Below are 20,573 nucleotides of genomic sequence, written 5' to 3' on the forward strand. Positions count from 1 at the left end.
TCCGGCTCCCGACTGGCCTGAAAGCCTGCAATAGTCGCTCCGGCGGCGAACATCGTGTCATAGACACCAGACCCGCACACCGGGACGTCTCCAGCACTGCCTGCATGGAGAGGTACCTCCTCTGTAGTGCACAGAAACCAGCCTTGGAAGACACAGAGCCAGCCACTGAGAATCATTTGGTCGACTTTTCTCTTCCTCTCTATAGTACATGCCTGTAAGGGTGTTCCAGGATTACCTTGCAAAGTGTGGTGGTGGATTTGCGGTGCAATTTTTCGATTTTCTAATTCTCTAGTGTCTGCTTTACGACACAAATGTCTTATCTTTACTGTACGGGGCCAATGGTTCGCTATATATATATATATATATATATATATATATATATATATATATATATATATATATTGTATATCTTGTTCTACAGGTCAGGGAGGGAGGGGGAGGGAGAGATATGTTCTGCACGCCAGAAAAAAATGAAGTCCATTATGCCAATGGGTAGTAGGGTTCTGTATACCCTTGGCACGGGCGTTTTTTCTTTTTCTTTTCTTTTTCTCTTTTTCAAAGACTGCTGATTTTGCTTAGGTTTTTGTTTTTTTCTGTCTGGTTTTGGTTATGTATTTATTGTTCATGCATGGCTTTTCTATAAAGGTGGATCTAACTTCCCGACCCAATCACGGCTCTCTTGCAGCTTAGAACACTATATGCATAGTCCAATTACATGAAAATAATTTCATGGAACGTAAAAGGGCTTAGATCCCCACATAAAAGGACCAAACTCTTGAGACACTTGAAAAGATTCCGACCGGATGTAGTCCTTTTACAGGAGACTCACCTTACTGAACCAGAATTTAAATATTTACAAAAATTTTGGGTGGGCCAGGTTTTTGGTTCGGCTGCTAGAGACGGAAAGGCGGGAGTCATGATACTGATTCATAAAAATTTTGCCTATACTTTAGTGTCCCAGGAGTGTGACAATGAGGGCCGTTGGATCCATCTAGTAGTGGAACATGCAGGGGAAACAATCAGTATTTACAATGTTTATGGCCCTAATGCTGCCAATGCCAGATTTTTTTGTAACTTGGAAACTCGACCCAAACAGGACCGTACCAGGTTTTTAGTGCTAGGGGGGAGACCTCAATACTGTAGTGGCGCCTAGTGAGGATAGGAGTTCAGTATCAACTTAACAACGGCATAGGGATTTGATCCTGCCAGAATTTTTAGGACACACTGCCCTCAGATGCCTGGAGTTGCCTACACCCTGATGCTAGGGAATTCACACATTATTCACATGCCCATCAATCTGATTACAATACTGATACATTGTCCCGACGGTTACGAGATGCTACAATTGAGGATCTAGTCATCTCTGATCACTCCCCGATTACAATTACCCTTGCTGACATTGTCGCTAAGGGGACGGATTTCATATGGAGATTTCCCTCCTTTCTGGCGAAGGACGAGGATTTTTTACAGAAGCTAAGGGGTTGGTGGATAGAATTTGGTGGGGATAATGAAGCGCATCGTTCGGACCCATCGTTATATTGGCTTACAGCAAAAGCGGTGCTTCGACGGAAGATCATGCAATACATGCCTACCCTTAAAGAGGCTCTGTCACCACATTATAAGTGCCCTGTCTCCTACATATGGAGATCGGCGCTGTAATGTAGGTGACAGCAGTGCTTTTTATTTAGAAAATCTATTTTTACCACTTTATGAGCGATTTTTAGCTTTATGCTAATGAGTTTCTTAATGCCCAAGTGGGCGATGTACAGAGGAGTGTATGACGCTGACCAATCAGCATCATGCACTGCTCTCCATTCATTTACACTGCACTAGCGATATATCTATATCGCTATGTGCAGGCACATAAACACACACTAACATTACTGCAGTGTCCTGATAATGAATATACATTACCTCCAGCCAGGACGTCATGTGTATTCAGAATCCTGACACGTCTGAATCTTTTCTGTGAGATTTCCAGCAAGGCAAACGTAATCTCGCGAGATTACGATGTAAACGAGATTACGTTTGCCTTGCTGTCATCTCACAGAAAAGATTCAGACGTGTCAGGATTCTGAATACACATGACGTCCTGGCTGGAGGTAATGTATATTCATTATCAGGACACTGCAGTAATGTTAGCGTGTGTTTATGTGCCTGCACATAGCGATATAGATATATCGCTAGTGCAGTGTAAACGAATGGAGAGAAGTGCATGACCCTGATTGGTCACTGATTGGTCAGCGTCATACACTCCTCTGTACAACGCCCACTTGGTCTAAAGTAAAAACACGCCCATTAAGAAACTCATTATCATAAAGCTAAAAATCGCTCATAAAGTGGTAAAAATAGATTGTTTTTCTAAATAAAAAGCACTGCTGTCACCTACATTATAGCGCCCATCTCCTTATGTAGGAGATAGGCCACTTATAATGTGGTGACAGAGTCTCTCTAAAGTGTAAGACTAATGAAGGGTATAGGAAGGCGAGTGATGGTTTGAGGTGTGAATATACTGCGTTTTTACAAACCCCCGACCAAGGCTCTGGGAGATAAATGGAGAGAAGCCAAAATGCAATATGATAAGTGGCTTGACAAAAGAGAATATTTATCGGTCACAATTTGCCGCTGATCTCTTTAGGTTTGGCAATAAAGCGGGCAAGATGCTGGCGCGCTTGGCACGAGGTAGATACACACCGTCACACATATTAACCCTTAAAGATAAGAATGGAGTTTCTACTTCAGATCCCAAAACAATTAATAGCATTTTACGTACATACTATCAAGCTCTTTATGTTTTATTATTTCATATTTATATTTATTATAATGAATTTTGCACTATATTTATTATACTTCAGCACTATATTTTTATATTTTATATTTTATATATGCATTTTTGTTTTCTTTAGCACTCCATTTTTCACTCACTCACTTTAGCACTCACTACATCTCTTGCCCCTATTACATAATATTATACAATAATTCTTGGGTCATCTTACTTGTTGTCACTTTTTTATTATTTTTCATTTTTTTATCATTTATTCATTATTTTTGTTTATTATATTTATTGTATTTATGCACTATTATTATGCACTTGTTTATTGTTTATGCACATGTTTTTCTTTACGTTTATTATTTCCTTATATATATTCTTTATTTTTTACGATTATGTTGGTACACATTTTATATCTAGAATCACATTTATAAAATATTTATTCATTCGGACTTTATCAAATGTTGCATATTATCATACACTGTGTTTTTTATTTATTTATTCATTCCTATGTATCGCTATTAACATAATTGTATATATGACTATATGCGCTGTATATTACTATTAGTGTATGATACTGATTGACACTCATGTACGTACTCTGATCTATTGGATATTTGTATCCCCTTGGGCCATTCACCATATTCGTCCCACTCCTGTCATTCTTTTGCGTATCCTGTTTCATTCAATCTTGGTTCCCTTGCTGTGGTGCGTGCACAGACGCTGGATTGCGCATGCGCCGTGCGACCCACATCCGGGAGTGCCGCTTAGCGTCCTACGTTGTCATGGTGACTCTCAGCTGAGGTCATCATGTGGCGCCGGGTCATCTGACGTGCGGCGCATCCCGGGATGTGTGTGTCGCTTGGTGGGCATGTCCAGCGCCGATTTGCGTCCGCCACAGCTGAGGGCAACCATAGTTCATTTCCATATAAGCCCCCCTAGTTTTAGGTCACTCAGCCTCCTGACGAAGCCGGTCTGCTTGGCGAAACGCGCGTCGAGGCATCTTTCATCCTTCCCTTTGGGTCGTCTGTTCCGCTCCCCACCATGTCTCAGGGTATGTGTACATTTTGGTTTGCTGCATGACATTATCTCTGTCTTTCCATACATTACTACAGGTCTACCCTGCCCTGATTTTGTGCTGAGATTCTCTATAGCCCACTCATACCTATCTGATGTATAGATATTCCTCATTAGATGCATAGTCATTTTCTCCTCATTTTTCTATACATCTGGGCATTGCCATTCCACATGCACGATCATTTCCCTGTGGGTCATTTGAGCGGTTTTTGACTTCCCTAGGTTGGCTGACTCTGTACGTTTTTGGTCTTTTTCATCTGACCACACTGTCTTTATCTCCTTATGTGGTCCATTCGTGTTTTATATTCTGTGATATTTGTTGTATTATTTCTAAATAAAGATAGTTCATTTTTCTATATTATATAGTTGACTATCATTTTAAGGGCTATGTCCCTTTGTTGTTCGCTTTTGGTTGTCTTTATGCAGACACGCCCATTGACCTACACAAAGGTAGGGAACTCTTAGAGAAGGTGAACCTGCCCGGACTTACTCAATATCAGTGTGACATATTAAACGCAGATGTCACATTGGAGGAAATTAAGGGTACAATACGGATCCTATCTAATGGGAAAGCCCCGGGGCCAGATGAGTATACGGGGGCATTTTTTAAGTCCTTAAGAGATGCCGTTAGCCCTGTTTTGGTGGATTATTATAACGCCTTACTTAGATCAGGCCTATTTCCCGCTGAGGCCAAAGTTGCACATATTAAGTTGCTGCAAAAAAAAAAGGGAAAGATCCTCTTGACCCGGGGTCCTATATCGCTAATAGACCAAGCCCAGAAACTATTATACAATATTTTAGCAAACCGCTTAGCTGTATATCTGCCTGCATTGGTGGGACCATCTCAGGTGGGATTTGTTAGGTGTAGAGCAGCAGTGGCGAATTTGCGAAAGGTGTTGACGGTGTTAGAAGCAGTTAGGCATGATCCCCAGCCAGGTACCCGACAGACGCTCTTGGCGTTGGACGCAGAGAAGGCTTTCGATTACATCCAGTAGGAATGGCTGGGGATGGGGCTTGAGGGTCTTTTTGAAGGGTGTTTATGCTAATCCCCAAGCTCGTATCCATACCCCAGGGTTTCTGTCAGCCCCCTTTCAATTATATAAAGGGACCCGTCAGGGTTGCCCCCTGTCGCCACTATTATTTAATTTAGCATTGGAACCTATGGCTAGGTTTTTGGAGGAATCTGCATTGTTTAGTGGCATACAGGTGGGGTCTTCAGTAGTTAAGATAGCCTTGTTTGCTGATGTCATACTTTTTCTGTCAAATCCCCAGGAGCATTTACTACCTGTATTTCGTTTTCTACGTGACTTTGGGCAATGCTCGGGGTACAGAGTCAATGTCACTAAAAGTGAACTCTTGGAATTAGGACAACCATTTCCTAGAGCCTTCTGGCAGTCCCTGGGCTGTGGGATATACCCGGCTCGGCAATGTATTACATATTTGGGCATTAAGATAGGGAAGTTACCTGAGCACCTGTACAGCCTTAACTATCTACCGCTCCTTCAAAAAATACAGGCAGAACTCACGAGAAGGTGTCAGCTACCGTTGTCCCTGTTGGGTAGATGCCATCTGATCAAGATGATCAGTTTCCCTAGACTTCTATACCCCTTCAAAAACATCCCGCTGTTGCTTAAACATCTGCATTTACAAAATTTATTTGGGCAGGCAAGAGGCCTCACATTGCACCCACTAAACTGATGCTAGGTAAAAAATGATGGGGGAATAAAGTTTCCTAACGTAAGGGGTTATAATGTGATACGTCTCTTTCGCCATGTAGTAGATTGGCTTCATGAATCTAGCCATTATTCCAATTTAGACCTGGAAGGGGCGTATGCCTCACCCTGGAATTTGAAAGCCTTATTGCATTGTAAAGTTGCCTTACTTCCGTATCGTCTCAAAACCTCCATTATCTTGAGGGATACAGTCCTAGCCAAACTCTTTGGCCTGCCTCACTTAATGTCTAAACATATGCCTTTATGGGGGCATCCGGAATTTTTACCTCTTGGGAGGCAGAAGGGGTCACATGCGCAGGTGATCTTATACATGTAGACGACCAGAGATGGCTTAACGCGTCTGAAATTATGGCCAAACTAAGGTCCTCCGAGGGTAATTTTCTTCAAGTTCTCCAAGTGCGATCATTTTGTACATCTAGGTTAAGGGATTTATCTAAAGAAGCCACCACGCACACACTGGATGAGGTCATAGGTTCAACGTCTCATAGGGTGACTATTTCGGTATTGTATAGAGCGCTTAGCGATTGCTTTCTACGCATACGTCCCAGATCTATGTTCAGAGCTTGGGAAAGGTGGACTCAGGATCCGGACATAGGAGAGACCATATTGGAAGGTTGTGAGACGATACGGAAGGTCATATTGAATGAGAGATGGGGGGGAATCGTATCACTGCCTGCACAAATGCAATACCCCATTGACGAATCTTTGGCATGGAGTATGGAGTTGCACTCATACTAAACGATACTGGCTGATGGTGCACACATATATCTTAGATCATTGGAAGGCGAATCTTCCGGACACCTCATTCAATTTTGCTCCACCAGGCGAGACCACCAGAGGAGGACGGTAGTCGGGAGACGAGATCTCGTCCCTCCCTGGTACACACAATTTTAACGGTGGCCTTGAGGAGTCTTCTTAATGGCTGGACACTGACACACCGGGTATGGACATGATCGTGTTACACTTGAAAAGGTTATTAGGTTTGGAACGTGTAGAGGCGGAAAGACGGAAAGATTTGGGAGCTGAAAAACTATTTAATAAGTGGCGAATCTTTATTGAATCACAATGTACAGCTGTTGAGATAGTGGAGATTGTTACGCCATTTAGATATCCCGCCTGGTACCATAAGGAACTTCTGAAAGGCACTCTGGGGGGGTTGCACCTCATAGCTTGATAGGAGGTTGTTGAGGGGGGGGATCATTAGCTCTCATTAATTCTATGTGCTGTTTAATTGTATTTGCCAAAGTCGTGATCTGAGGTAGGGGGAAATACGGTTTTTCTTTTATTATGCGAAGCTGGTTATATGCCATGATTTTTTCTGTTCTTTATTTTGTCATTTAAATGTTGCTCAGCTATGAAGCACTTTATATGTGATCTTTTTGCCTGTTAACAACAAAATGTGAAAATTTGTTAATAAAAATGTATAGGCTGGATTCACACGAGCATGTTCGGTCCGTAAAGGACGGAACGTATTTCGGCCGCAAGTCCCGGACCGAACACACTGCAGGGAGCCGAGCTCCTAGCATCATAGTTATGTACGACGGTAGGAGTCCCTGCCTCTCCGTGGAACTAACGTCCCATTGTAATGTCCGTGGCTGCGGGCTGTCAGCTCCAACCTCCCCGACAGCCGCAGCCACGAGTCGACAAGCTCTGGCCCCAGCCTTCTCCTCAGGAGACGCCAGCGCTCGCGTCCACTCACCTCTGTCAGATCCCGTAGGGTGCGCGCGCACGCTCGTGGGCAGCGCGCACCGGACCTCATGGACGAACTTTGACTCGTGAGTACCCTGGACTATAAGAGGGGTCCAGCCCCCTAGTTCTATGCCTGAGCGTTGTTGTGTACCCTATAGTTTGTCTATGCAAATGGTCCCCTGGTGTTTCCTGATCTAGTGCCGTGCTTGCTATAGTCGTGCTGTGCTGGATACCGCGCCTGTCTGCTTCTCCACGCCTGACGTCCACCTGCTGCCTAAATGGATATACGACTGCTATGCGCTCATAGACCAAACTTTTTACTAGTCCTGCGTTGTCAATAGTAAGCCACTGATGCCTCCATACATTGCCTGGCACAACTGACCCGTAAATTGTCGACCACCAATCAAAACGCCACAGCTACACTTCTCAGGACATTGGATGCGCCGAAGCTGCCGGCATTTGGGACGCCCTGGACGCCAGACGCAGAGAGCTCTCATACCAGGGAATTTTGGCGTTATAGACCATAGGTTTTCGATACTTTATCGGCATAAGCAGTTTATTTTATTAGGATATCTTATGGTTGCCATCATTTATCGGGAAAACAGCTCCTGATTTTCAGACGTTTTTTAATCAAATACGCTTTCTCTGTCTCCCATTGATGTCAATGGGAGGTCAGAGACGTAAACTCCCGAAGATAGGGCATGTCGCTTCTTTTCCCTGCGACAGACGGTTTTTCCGCTAGCGGAAAAAAACCGCCTCCGCCTCCCATTGAAATCAATGGCAGGCATTTTTCGGCGCAAAAAAAACTCAGTGTGAACTGGCCCGAAGCCACCTCTGCCAGCTAATTTTCAAAGCGTTTTTCAATCTTGCAAAGGTATTTGAAGCGTCATTACGCTGCATTTTTCAATTCAGCAGCGTAAAAATACGCCTCGTATAAACTACACAGCATATTTTCTATTGAAATCAATCAAAAGCTATTTTCTGGCGTATTTCAAGAGTATTTTGCGTATCGGGCGCGTTTTACTCACATATTTGTATAGGATAAAACATCACATACCGCACAGGAGCCGTCGCCAAGCAGCCTAGACATGGGAAAATCCAATGATAACTGGAGTTCCCTCATTAAAAAAAATATTTCGTCTCCTTTATGACTATTTTGCAGCCTTGCTTACAAAAATGTAGGCCAAATAATTATTGGGCTGTTGCTTAGCAACGACAGACACCGTTAGTGGGTGACACCTAAAAATGTCCGACCCTTGGTGGGGATCCAAGTGTGTCACAACATTTAAAACATTGTAGTGTATAGTCATTTCATGGGACTGCCCTCAATGTACATTTGGTCAGTATATAAAACGTATATAATACGTAACGTTACGTATATAGTGGTCACGTGACAGCCCTCAGGTTACTAACCTGATGAGTAGTGTTTTGATACTCGGCACTATACACTCCTGCAACGGATACGTCCGTTAGCTTATTACACGGCGGAGTAGAAGGCTGAGACATGTCACAGACCGACGAAGATACGAACGTCATCTTCTCCCTCAGGATTTGGCGCGAAAATCTTCGCCGAGCTGCGGTGCAAGTACAGGTAGGTGCAGTACCCCAGGTAACCGCAAGGGCGCACTGAGCGGCGTGAGAAGAAAATACTAGCAGTGTATCTTGCTCTACAGTCACAGTATGGCCTGCCTACTCTACCATAGAAGCAGGGCGACTGCTATAGGGCGTAATAAGAGTGGACTTAGTAGTGATCGTCTTCCTATGCCCGCCGTGACAGTCATGGAGCCGCCATTGAACCTCCCTGCAGCCGTCGCTAGGGGGAGCTCACTGCCTAGAGATTTATACAGCTCCCATTGAGTTCAATGTTAGCTGTTTAAATCAGTTTGCTCCCCCTAGTGGTCGCTGCCGGCAAGCAGAATTATATAATTTACTACGTGACAAGTACAGAGATATAGTATGAAGAATTATTACAGAATTTTGGAGCTGAAAGGTGGACATTCTGCCAAATGTATTTGGCAAAGCTGTGAGTATATTCACACGGTGCGGCTTTGATGCGTTTTTCAAAAATTGCTGCAAAACGCGTGCGACAGTGACGCCAAGGGATTCCTCCAGTAGCGGAATCCCCAACCAGAGCGTCGGCAACACTCTGGCCAGGGATTCCAGCGCTGCAGGAGGAACCCCTGACTTCACTGTCAATTATATGGACAGTGATGTCGTCAGGGGTTTCCTATTTGGCAAGAGCTTTGCCGGGGGTTCCGCTCCAGGAGGAGTGAATGGCAGAGCAGGAAGCGGATAGTTTCCTCCTCTGCCATAGTATTCAATTGTATCTGCGTCCTGAACATACTTTTAGGCTATGTGCGCACACAAAATAAAAAACAACTCAAAAAACGGAGCTGTTTTCAAGGGAAAACAGCTCCTGATTTTCAGACGTTTTTTAATCAAATTCGCGTTTTTCACGGCTGTTTTTGGAGCTGTTTTTCTATCCATATATTGTAATCACTAGAGCAGAACGGAGTTCTATCTCTGTTGAATAGCGCTGGATAGACGAGCCCTCCTGCTGTGTGAGCGGTACGGTTACTTTGCCAATCACCTCTATAGGTAACAGGAATTACATATCCAAACTCTTTCATCAAAGAGGGGCCCCTACCTTTAAGAATATACGGCATAGCGATATATAAACCAATACATTTCATAGGGTAAGTTCACACGTAGCATAAATACTGCAGATTTTCCCCATCGGATTGCAGTATAATACAGCAGCAGCAGAGTGGATGAGGTTTGAACAAATCTCCTCCACACGCTGCGTAAATGATGAGCAGAAAAACACTGAGAAAATGACATGCGGTGAGGTTTTTTAAATCCGCAGCTGCTTTTTTGTTGCAGGTTTTACCCATTGAATTTAATGGGGAGTTGAAACCCGCAACAAATAGCAGATGTTGCGATTTTTGTGGCGGAAAAGCTGCGATTCCGCTGCAAAAATCGCAACTCAGAAAAAATTTATAATCTTATACTTACCCAGAATTCTGGGCTTTTCGTTCAGGTCGGCTTCCTGGGATGACATTTCATGCCACGTGACCGCTGCAGCCAATCACAGGCTGCAGCAGTCACCTGGAGTGAAACGTCATCCCAGATGGCCGACCTGCAGTACGGCAGAGGGACGCGTCGCCATGGCTATGGGTAAGAATGAAACTGGTCCTTTTTTTTTTTTTTTTTACATTTTTTTTTTTTTATTACATGCAGTTTTCCGCAGTGGACATTCTGGCCGAAAAACTGCACCACAATTCCCTGCCACGTCCAGCGTGGATATGCGGTGTGCTTTTACCCAGCGTATCCGCCCTGTGTGAACATACCCCTACACTGCAACTTTTTGTAGTGTGACTTTCTAATTTTAACTATCGAGCTGCAGTCCAGAGGATTACTTTGCGTTTCATGCCGCTCAGTGCACTCTTGCGAACTGCAGTGCCATTCAGGGTCTGTGGAAAGCTGGATGTCAACACCTAAGGGCAGAGTAAAGACTGCCATTAGTGGTTAGAAATCCAGCGTCTGTTACTTTGTATTATAGAAGTCCAGGGTCATAACTACAGGGGGTGCGGAGATTGCAGTCACACCGGCCCTGGTGCTTTAGGGAGCAAATGACCTCTTTTCCCCATAAGGGGACACTAGTATTATACACGGACCCGGTTACAGATTTTGCATTGAGGGCCAGAATCTTTACCTATATATAAGAATACTACAGAATGCACTTTACAATATATTGATGGTAAAACTCACAGAGCAGAGGGAATCGCACTCTGCCCGGGGACGCTGCTGTGTGTGTGATGCCCACTGTTTACATTGATGCCCAACTGCCCGCAGACCGCTCACCGCCCGTCTGGCCAGAGCGCTCTGATCTCCCTGGCATGTAAATTCCAGTCCCGGGTTTATACCGGGTAAATTCGAGGTCAGTCCTGTGACTGACTATATAGCTGGACGTCTTGTTCTCCAGGTCAATCACAGTATGACAGACGGCTGATATTATGTTCTAAATCCTCATCTCGGTGCAGTAACACAGTCCCGGCGCTGATCCTACCGTGGTGAACGCAGCCAATTAGGGGTTTCCTGAGAACCATTAATCTAGCGTGAACAATCCTGTTTTCCACACACCTCCCACCCTTGTGCTGTTCGCTCAGTAGCTGAATCTGTGCAGAATCGCCCCCTGTAGCTGAGCAGAAAAAGTAAATGGGAAATCCCATCTTCAAGGCTGCGCTTAAAAAAAAAATTAATCATCATAATTAACTTCCTTAGAAGAGTATAATCACCCACCAGGTAAACATTTTACTTACCTGTGTCACATAAAGAGTATTTATTATGTTTTGTTAATTGACCCCCTGACGTTCAGGCCTTTTGTACAAATTGTCATGGGGAACTCATTAACTTGCTGAACGAGTGTGTAGCTGCGCATTAAAGGAGCAGAAAGCTAATATTATATGTCGCCTTTGTATTGAGTTTGAACAGAGAAAAATAATCGGTCTCCGTTTTCCCATTCCGTACTTCACCAGCAGCTTAAGGCGGGATTCACACGACCGGGTCGTTCCCGAGCCCGAGTGTCGGCCGGTAAAATCGGCCATTTTCCGGACAGTGACATCAGCGGCAACTCCTGAAGGGGAATCCCCATGTGTTCGGGGATTCCGCTTCAGGAGTTTCCCCTGATGTCACTGCCCAGATATGGACAGAGACATCAAGCACTCTGTCCAGGAGCGTAATCCCCGAAAACACGGGGATTCCGCTCCTTCAAGGAGCTAAAGTGCGGCTAGCACATAGCAGAGCGGGGAGATACCTCCCCGCTCTGCTATAGTGGCGTCGCTACAGTAGTAGTAGCAGCCGCAGCAGCAGCTGCTAGCGGCGCCATCGAAGGTGTCGCCGGGCCAGGGTGCTTTTAACAAGCAGGGGAAGGGAGCCAGCGCAGCTCTCCCTTCCACCTGCTGTACACCCCGGCCCTGCCACACAGTGTACAGCGATGCCATTCGTCCGAATGGCATCAACTCCTCCTCCTCACATGCACTCTGCGCTGTGAGGAGGAGGAGATATAGCGCAAGCTCCAGAAAACCCGACCATCACTCGGGACACATCCCGGTGATGGCCGTGTATTACCCGGCCCCATAGACTTCTATGGGAGCCGGGCAGCCGGGTACCCGGGCGAAGATAGAGCATGTCCTATTTTTTGACGGCCGGTTTTCCCGGCCGTCAAAAAATCGGTCGTGTGAATAGCCCCATTAGGGGTCTATTATTCCTAATGCAGCCGGGTGCCGGTCGATTTATGAACGGCCGGGAAACCCTGCCGTGTGAATGAGGCCTTAGCGGGTCTGGATATTTTGCGACTGTCGTGTTGCAGTCGCAGCAACTTGCAGGCCGCAATATGACCACATCGACATTCCCTTTTTTTTTTTGCTACATTGTATAATAAAAAATTCTGCAACTTTTAGTTTGTGCTTTAATTCATCAAATTTTCAAAATCTCTGCTTGCTGTCAGTAAATAGAAACATAATTGTTTTCATCCAGTTCTTGAAAACCTGTACAGACTTTAAAGAGGCTCTGTCGCCAGATTTTGCAACCCCTATCTGCTATTGCAGCAGATCGGCGCTGCAATGTAGATTACAGTAACGTTTTTATTTTTAAAAAACGAGCATTTTTGGCCAAGTAAGATCGACTTACCTGCAAACGCTGATGCTGCTGCAGAATCAACTGTAGCCTCTGGTGCCGATGTGGCCGTCACGATGCAGGACCTGTGAGTGACGTCACAGATCTGCACTGTCACAAGCTGGGCGTTCTGAAGAGAAGAGGATGTTACTTCTCATCAGAGCGCCCAGCTAGTGAAAGTATTAAAAACGCCCCGATGTACGCACATAATACACACCCACTTGGACTTTTACTTTTAAACACACCCACTTGGACTTTTGCAAGCCTCATTTGCATAATTACAAAAATGGTCATAACTTGGCCAAAAATGCTCGTTTTTTAAAAATAAAAACGTTACTGTAATCTACATTGCAGCGCCGATCTGCTGCAATAGCAGATAGGGGTTGCAAAATCTGGTGACAGAGCCTCTTTAAAGGTGTTGTCCACGCACGGACAACTGATGTCCTATCCATAGGATAGGTCATCAGTATATGATCGGTGGGGGTCCGACACCCGAATGCCGAACCTATCCGGTAATCCGGCTGGCTCCGGGCACTGGATGTCAATGCCGGAAGCAGACGACTCGGGTCACAGAATAGCGGTCGAATTGCAGTACTGTAGCTCTGCTCCTATTCAAGTGAATAGGAGCAGAGCTGCAGTTCTGCAGCACAGCCGCTATGCAGTGTATGGAGCCATCTGCTTCTAACTTCAACTGCTGCATACCCTTCATAACATCCGGCACCCAGAGCAGCTGATCGGTGTGGGGTTCTGGTGTCGGACCCGTACCGATCACATACTGATGATCTGTCCTGTGGATAGGTCATGGGTTGTCCATGTGTGGACAACCCCTTTATACTATTCACAGCAGTAATTTTATACGATCTAGGCAATTCTTCGTGAGTCGCAGGCTCCAAGCTAATACATTTTTACTTACCTACAAAAATGGTAGTAAAAAGGCATATAAAAAAATTCTACAAAAAAAATAGCATTTTTTGTTTTTGGTTCTTTTTTAAATGTGTTTTAAAACGGGTGTGTGACGAAGGGCCAACACGGGTGTTTTTGTTAATTTTTGGCACACCTAGAGCATGCAAAAAAAGATTCATTGTGTGAATAGGAAATATTATTTGCATTACAGCAAACATCTGACCATGAGTTTTTGGACAAATAACTGCTGAGAAAGTGACAAAACTGATGTGTATCAATCCAGCCGTAGAGTGGCTTCACACACAGCTTTTGGGCTTGTCCACACACAGCGGGATTACTGCAGAAAATTGCTGCAGCAATTCCGTTGAAAAACGCAGACATTCGGTAAAAACGCACCATTTCCGGCGTTTTTTGTTTTTTTTTCCTGCAGAAAATGGTGCGGATTTTGCTGCGTTTTTCACAATGCTGGGAGATAGTGACGTCTCCTCTGAAAAATGCAGCAATTCCGGACACTTTCCGCAGCAGGAATTGACGTGCTGCAGTCCGACAAAATACGCACCGCAGGTCAATTTCTGTTCTGATGAGATTTGTTAAATCTCATCTACTATGTTGCTACTGTATTCTGCTGCGTTTGTTCTGGCTGAAATTCTGGCCGGAATAAACGCGGCAATTCCACAGCGTGTGGACGAGCTCTTATTCGGAAAAATGCAGCAGTTTTTTTTATGCCGTTTTATTTTAGACAAAGCCAGTAGTGGATTCAAAGGGAATGGGGAAATATAGAGGTAGGATTTATAGGCTGTACGAAATCCTTCCTGCAGAATCCACTTCTGCCATTGGCTAAAAAAAAGGGGCCTTTTTTTTTTACCCCAAAAAAGTGAAACCTCTCTGAGTGCACACAGGGCGGATACACTGTGTAGAAGTACAGTGTATCCATCCTGGAACCCGCAGGGAATTCCGTCTGAAAAACCACACCAAATTGTGGTGCAGTTTTTCGGGCGGAAACACTGCTAGAAAAAAAGTAAGGCTGGGTTCACACGACCTATTTTCAGGCGTAAACGAGGCGTAATTTTACAGCATAAATTGACATGCTGCGGAATAAAAAAAACGCACTAATGTTCAATTTATGAACGGTTTCTCTGCAGATTTTTTCGCATCCACTTTGCTGCTACTGTAATACGCTGCAGGTTTTACGCAATGAAATCCGTTGTGGAAAATTCGCTGTGTTTACGCTACATATGGACCCCTCTAAAGTTCCCTCAAATAAGGATAGTAATACAATTTGGAATACACTTTCTCCTCCGCTTCCCTGCCGCTCGAGTGTTATGATCTTGATGTAACATTGGACACATGACGTCAGTATGAGAAACATGTCAGTGTGACAAGATCATTACACTCGAGTCGCAGGGACCCATGGAGGATTAGCAGCAAGGGAACGGAGGTTAATTTTGAAGGTAAGTGTATTACAAACAGAGGGGATTTTTTTTTTTATTCTAGGAAAACCCTTCGTGCCTATACCGTTTTTAGGCCATACAGTCCAAGGATTCAGTTCTATATTTTGGTTACATACATAATGCAGAATGGACTACATAAAAATGTATAAAAAGCGGAGGCGTAACTCGAAGCTTCTGGGCCCCAGTGCAAATCGAACCCCCCCCCCCACCATGTGCCATTTATAACACTGGTGTGTTCCTATGTGGCAGATGGGCCGTTGGGCCCCCGTAGGCATCCGGGCCCAAGTATGACTTCTAAGAGTATGTGCACGCGACCTCTTTTCAGACATAATGGAGGTGTTTTACGCCTCAAATTACGCCTGGAAAGACGGCTCCAATACGTCGGCAAACATCTGCCCATTGCTTGCAATGGGTCTTGCGATGTTCTGTGCAGACGAGCTGTCATTTTACGCGTCGCTGTGAAAATACGGTGCGTAAAATGACGGCTCGTCAAAAGAATTGCAGGACACTTCTTTGGGACGTTTTTAGAGCCGTTTTCTCATAGACTCTATTGAAAACAGCTCAAAAAATGGCCGTGAAAAACGCCGCAAAAAACGCGAGTTGCTAAAAAAACTTATGAAAATCAGGAGCTGTTTTCCTTTGAAAACCGCTCCGTATTTTCAGACGTATTTTGTTAATCGTGTGAACGTACCCTAACTCTGTGACCCCTTTATCTACATCTCTGATAAAAAGCTGTGAAAAAATGGCTGTATGCTGTTTGGGATAATGTAGATCGAGATAACACCCCCAGGAACCCCCATGATCCCAATAACGGGCCATCCATGGTTGTACTACATCAAAAGGGGTAGAAAATTAAACCTGCTTGGCAAAAAGATGATCATCAGAGGTCCAGTTTCTAAAAGTCCGAAAGTTGCGGCCAGCATACATTTAGTCTGCAGCAGATTTCCTATAATACCCCATTTAGCATTTTGTCTTAAACTGGCCATAGACATTGGATAAATGTCAACTAAACAAACCAATTTTAGCAGGATTGAGGTCTTCCAACTCTCCCCCAACATCTGCCGATGAGAATTTCAACATGCTCGATCGAGAGAGGCTCGAAGTCCTTATTTACACGAGCGCGTTAAACGTCCGTGGGACGGCCGTTGAAACAGCGGCCGCCCCACGGACCTATGTTATTCAATGTGGCCGTTCACACAGCCGTTGTTTCAACGGACCGGGTGAAGGGTCCATGCGAAAATAGGACATGTCCGTTCTTTTCACACATCACACATCCCTCCATAGACTCTCACGTACCTCGCACGTGAAACACTGTAGTTTTTCAAGTCCGAGATGCGGAGCGCTCGTGTGAATCAGGCCTAACAGTGGCTTATTCCCTTTTTCCCCATTGATGCCACATTGGGTTACAGGGATTGTATGGGCATTTTTTAATTGGTGGTCTAACCTTAGGATAGGTCAATATCAGATCGGTGAGGGTCCGACTCTCGGCACCCCCACCGATGAGTTAACTGAAGGGGCCCCTGCGTTCGCCGCCTCTTCAATGTTTACCAGGCACAGCGCCATACACTTCCAGTACTTTTCGGTCCCCACATAACCCCTTTAACATCTAGGGGTCTTGTTCTCCGCTGTACCCCTACCTCCCTATTTTGCTAGTGTGAATGAGTCCTTAATATACGCTTCATGCCAGATTAACATTTCCATGGCACTTTATTATAATAACCACTGATGTCCTGATAATCTGGGTCATTATGGATTCATTTACCTCTCTTCAGAACCTGCCATTTGCTTTACGCGCTTAATTCCCCAATAGCTGGATATTAATGTGAGTTAAAGAGCCGGAGGTGACTATGATGGTCATCTACCTGCTGTGACACACACTGATGCAGACCGGGTACATTGATAGCTCAAAGACTCCTTATCGTTGGCTGCTTCATGAATTAATTGACATTGATGGTAATTGATGCTACAAGGTTTCCAGGAAGCCGTTCTTTACTGTCGCCGCATTTGGGTGACACCGTACTGCAGGTGGTGGATATATTTGAGGATCTGAATTAAGATATAGATCTGAGCACTTCAAAGGCGCTGCCTCAGCTGGTGGGGAGAATGCAGATTTAGTGCCGCACAGCTAAATGATCTGTTTGACTTGTAATAGAATTGTTATACAGATGCAGCAGAGCTAGGTTTGTCATTAGGTGTGATGTGCCATGTAGTTATCATAGTGCACATTTTTTTCTGATAATGAAAAGGCGTATGTCATCTCTGTGCTGTACCAACCATAGGTAAGTGGCTGCATGGGTACCCTATGCATTCAAGTAATTGGGGCTATGCTGCAGTTCCCTGGATTGCTGTAGGGAAAAACTTTGAAGAGGAGGCAGTGCTAAACCAATGCCGCTCATTCCCCGTATGGTGGGGGTCCTGGCAGTCGGAATACCACCATTCAAAAAGTGATGGGCGAACCCCTTTAAAGGGGTTATCCAGGTGTCTAAAATTGATGGCCTATCCTTCGAATAGGCCATCAATGTTAGATCGGTAGGGTCCAACTCTTGGACCCTATGCCGATCAGCTGTTTGAAGGGGCTACGGGGCTCGTACGAGCGCTGCAACCTCTTCATTGTTGTTATGGTTCTTCATACTCACGTGCCGTTAGATTTGTAGTGGTCGTGCAAGGTGTTGCACCACTGGCTCCTTTAAACAACTGATCAGTGGGGGGGTGCAGAGAGTCGGGCCCCCAATGATCTAATATTGATGGCGTATTCTAAGGATAGGCCATCAATTTTAGAAACCCGGATAACCCCTTTAAGTCAACTTAAATAATTGACCAAGAAAGAATGGAGTGGTAATTGAGAACCATAATCTGTGAATGGAAGAAATTCAGCTGTAGGACTATATGATAGGTAGTGATGGGGGTTACCCACGGGACGGACATATGGATCATCAGAAAAAAAAAATGGATCACGGATCCATTTAACAGTCTTCACCCATACACGGATAAAAACATTGGGTTGCTCGGTGTAAAATAAGTTATTCCCTTCATTTTTGTAGTCCATGAATCATGTAGGAGTTCATCTGTATTCGTTTTGTGGGGGATTGGAACCTGCAAGACGAAACCCATCTAGAAGGAATTTCTTGGGGTGGGAGGATGGGTGCAGAAGTCGGAGAGTAAAGAGTGGATATATAGGAAAGGTGGGATCAGAAGGAAGAGCAAAGAAGGTAGGGAAAAAGAATGGATGGGGAATTCAATAGGGAGTGAGCAATAAGGGATGGCATCTGGCTTATACTAGGGGATCAGGAGACGGCTGTATTTTCTCGTATTCTACCTGTGTAGGTGAATTGGGACTGAAAAACATATGTTTTTGAATGACTGCGTGTCCAAAGGGCTCCATCAGCCCGACAGAGGTCAAAAGTTGTTTTGGTCTCTGTCGGGCTGGTATATGTCATTATACCTTTTTTGTTGGCTTTTCCATCCTCAGAAAAAAACTAATAGACTACGCTTTTTTTATCCCAAGGGATCCCCCCAAAAAAGTATACTGCGCAATATGTTTTTTCTAACATGGGGCCTATGGGTGAAGTATGCCACTGTATGGCCTACGTCACAGGTATATGCATCATGGGCTTTTTAATAGTCTTTCATGACGTATATATTAAACATAACATTATAGTCTATGGGTGACGTTTGCGTTAAACGGATGCCTATAGTGACATCCGTTGCCCATAGACTATAATGGTATACTATCCGTTTAACGTATACGTAATGAACAGTGACGTATACATTTAAAATAAACCATTAAACTCTATGGTAATGGATAGAGCACTGTTAAGGCATCCATCATGGCTTACGTTTAACGTATACATTTGGAGCTTTTCCCCGCGTAAACGTAGACAGATGCTGGTGGAGGATACGGGCACGTGCCCCTTGTGCCTGCCATATAATCCGGCTCTGGCTGGATCCTGATTCGAGCTACTGTAGTAACAATTTAGGAAAGAATGAGTTTTGTTTACAGTGAGCGGAAAATAGGCTTCCTTTACGTAAATTTCCTTTCGTACCACAGACTAAGTCTCTGAGATGTTTCCTACTGGTTAATTACATCCGTTTACAGATTAAATGCACACAGAACAGCCACTTCTGTCCACAGCCTACGGTGCTGCTCTTTTTTTAATTTTTTTTTTTTTTTCCAATTAATATTTGTATCCTGCACAGTATTTGTGTTTTATTGTACCGGGTAGTCGTACTCATTAGCGCGCTCATTTCTTCAATGCATTTCCTTAGATTAATGTAAATAAATATTTCAGAGCCGGGTAAAAACTCAAAGCAATAATGTTCGGATTCCTAGGAGAAGGGGCTGCGGTTTATTATTGGTAGAACGACACCTTTGCAATTCCTTACTAACTAGTTTAACTGAAATAACCCATAAATGACAGTAAAAGAAGCATAACCGGTTGGGGGTACAGGGTGGCATTAGGAGAGTACAACCTGTGTGGTGACACAGGGCGCAACAGCTGCCCCTCATGAGCGGGCGCCCCTGTATTGCAGTATTATTTAGATATTGTATAGAGGTTGTTTTTTATTTCCTAAATTGGTATATGGGGACAATCTGTGCCCAGAAATATTTTCTGCCACCAATGCAAACTAAAGGGGTTTTATGGAACTTAAAGGGGTTTTCCCATCTTGGATATTTATGACATATCCACAGGATAAGCTATAAATGTCAGATAGATGCCTCTTGGACCCGCACCTATCTCTAGAACTGGGCCCCCTAAACCCTGTTCTACCTTGCTCGGCTCCCGCTGCCTTCCGGCTACTTGCTGATTAGGTGTTCGGGAGTTATGAAAACAGCGTAGCTCGGCTATAGACGGTGTTTCAGTAACGCGGGAGCTACGGAAACAGCGTAGTTTGCTGTGCTACGCTGTTTCCATAACGCCCTGTAAAGGGAAGTGTTCTATATATTTATATCTATGTACATGTGAGTGCAGATATTACTCCAGAGATAGGTGTGTATCTCTACCCTCCGGGGGAGGGGGGAGAAGACAGTGGACGCATCCAATGCATTCCCACTGGCTGGAACCCATTGACTCTTAGGGTATGTTCACACGCAGTGAGCCAAAAGTCTGAAAATACGGGCGAAAACAGCTCCTGATTTACAGATGTTATTTTAACTCGCGTTTTTTACGGCTGTTTTTGGAGCTATTTTTCAATGGAGTCAATGAAAGACGCCTCCAAAAATGTCCCAAGAAGTGTCCTGCACTTCTTTTGATGAGCCGTCATTTTACGCGTCGT

General features: G+C 44.5%; 1 protein-coding gene and 1 long non-coding RNA gene across 6 annotated transcripts in view; one reads left to right on the forward strand and one right to left on the reverse strand.

The window, feature by feature from the left end:
* Positions 1–9,065, reverse strand: part of SHANK2 (SH3 and multiple ankyrin repeat domains 2) — a 474,104-nt gene extending 465,039 nt beyond the window's left edge. For all 4 annotated transcript variants that reach the window (XM_075837984.1, XM_075837983.1, XM_075837982.1 and 1 more), the window contains exon 1: positions 8,683–9,065. The gene's annotated coding sequence lies outside the window, so the exon portion shown is untranslated. The remainder of the gene's footprint in view (positions 1–8,682) is intronic.
* Positions 8,618–20,573, forward strand: part of LOC142660912 (uncharacterized) — a 93,656-nt gene continuing 81,700 nt past the window's right edge. For both annotated transcript variants that reach the window (XR_012850584.1, XR_012850583.1), the window contains exon 1: positions 8,618–8,860. This is a non-coding gene — a long non-coding RNA (uncharacterized LOC142660912). The remainder of the gene's footprint in view (positions 8,861–20,573) is intronic.

The sequence above is a fragment of the Rhinoderma darwinii genome, chromosome 9, assembly GCF_050947455.1.
Source record: "Rhinoderma darwinii isolate aRhiDar2 chromosome 9, aRhiDar2.hap1, whole genome shotgun sequence".
NCBI lineage: Eukaryota > Metazoa > Chordata > Amphibia > Anura > Rhinodermatidae > Rhinoderma > Rhinoderma darwinii.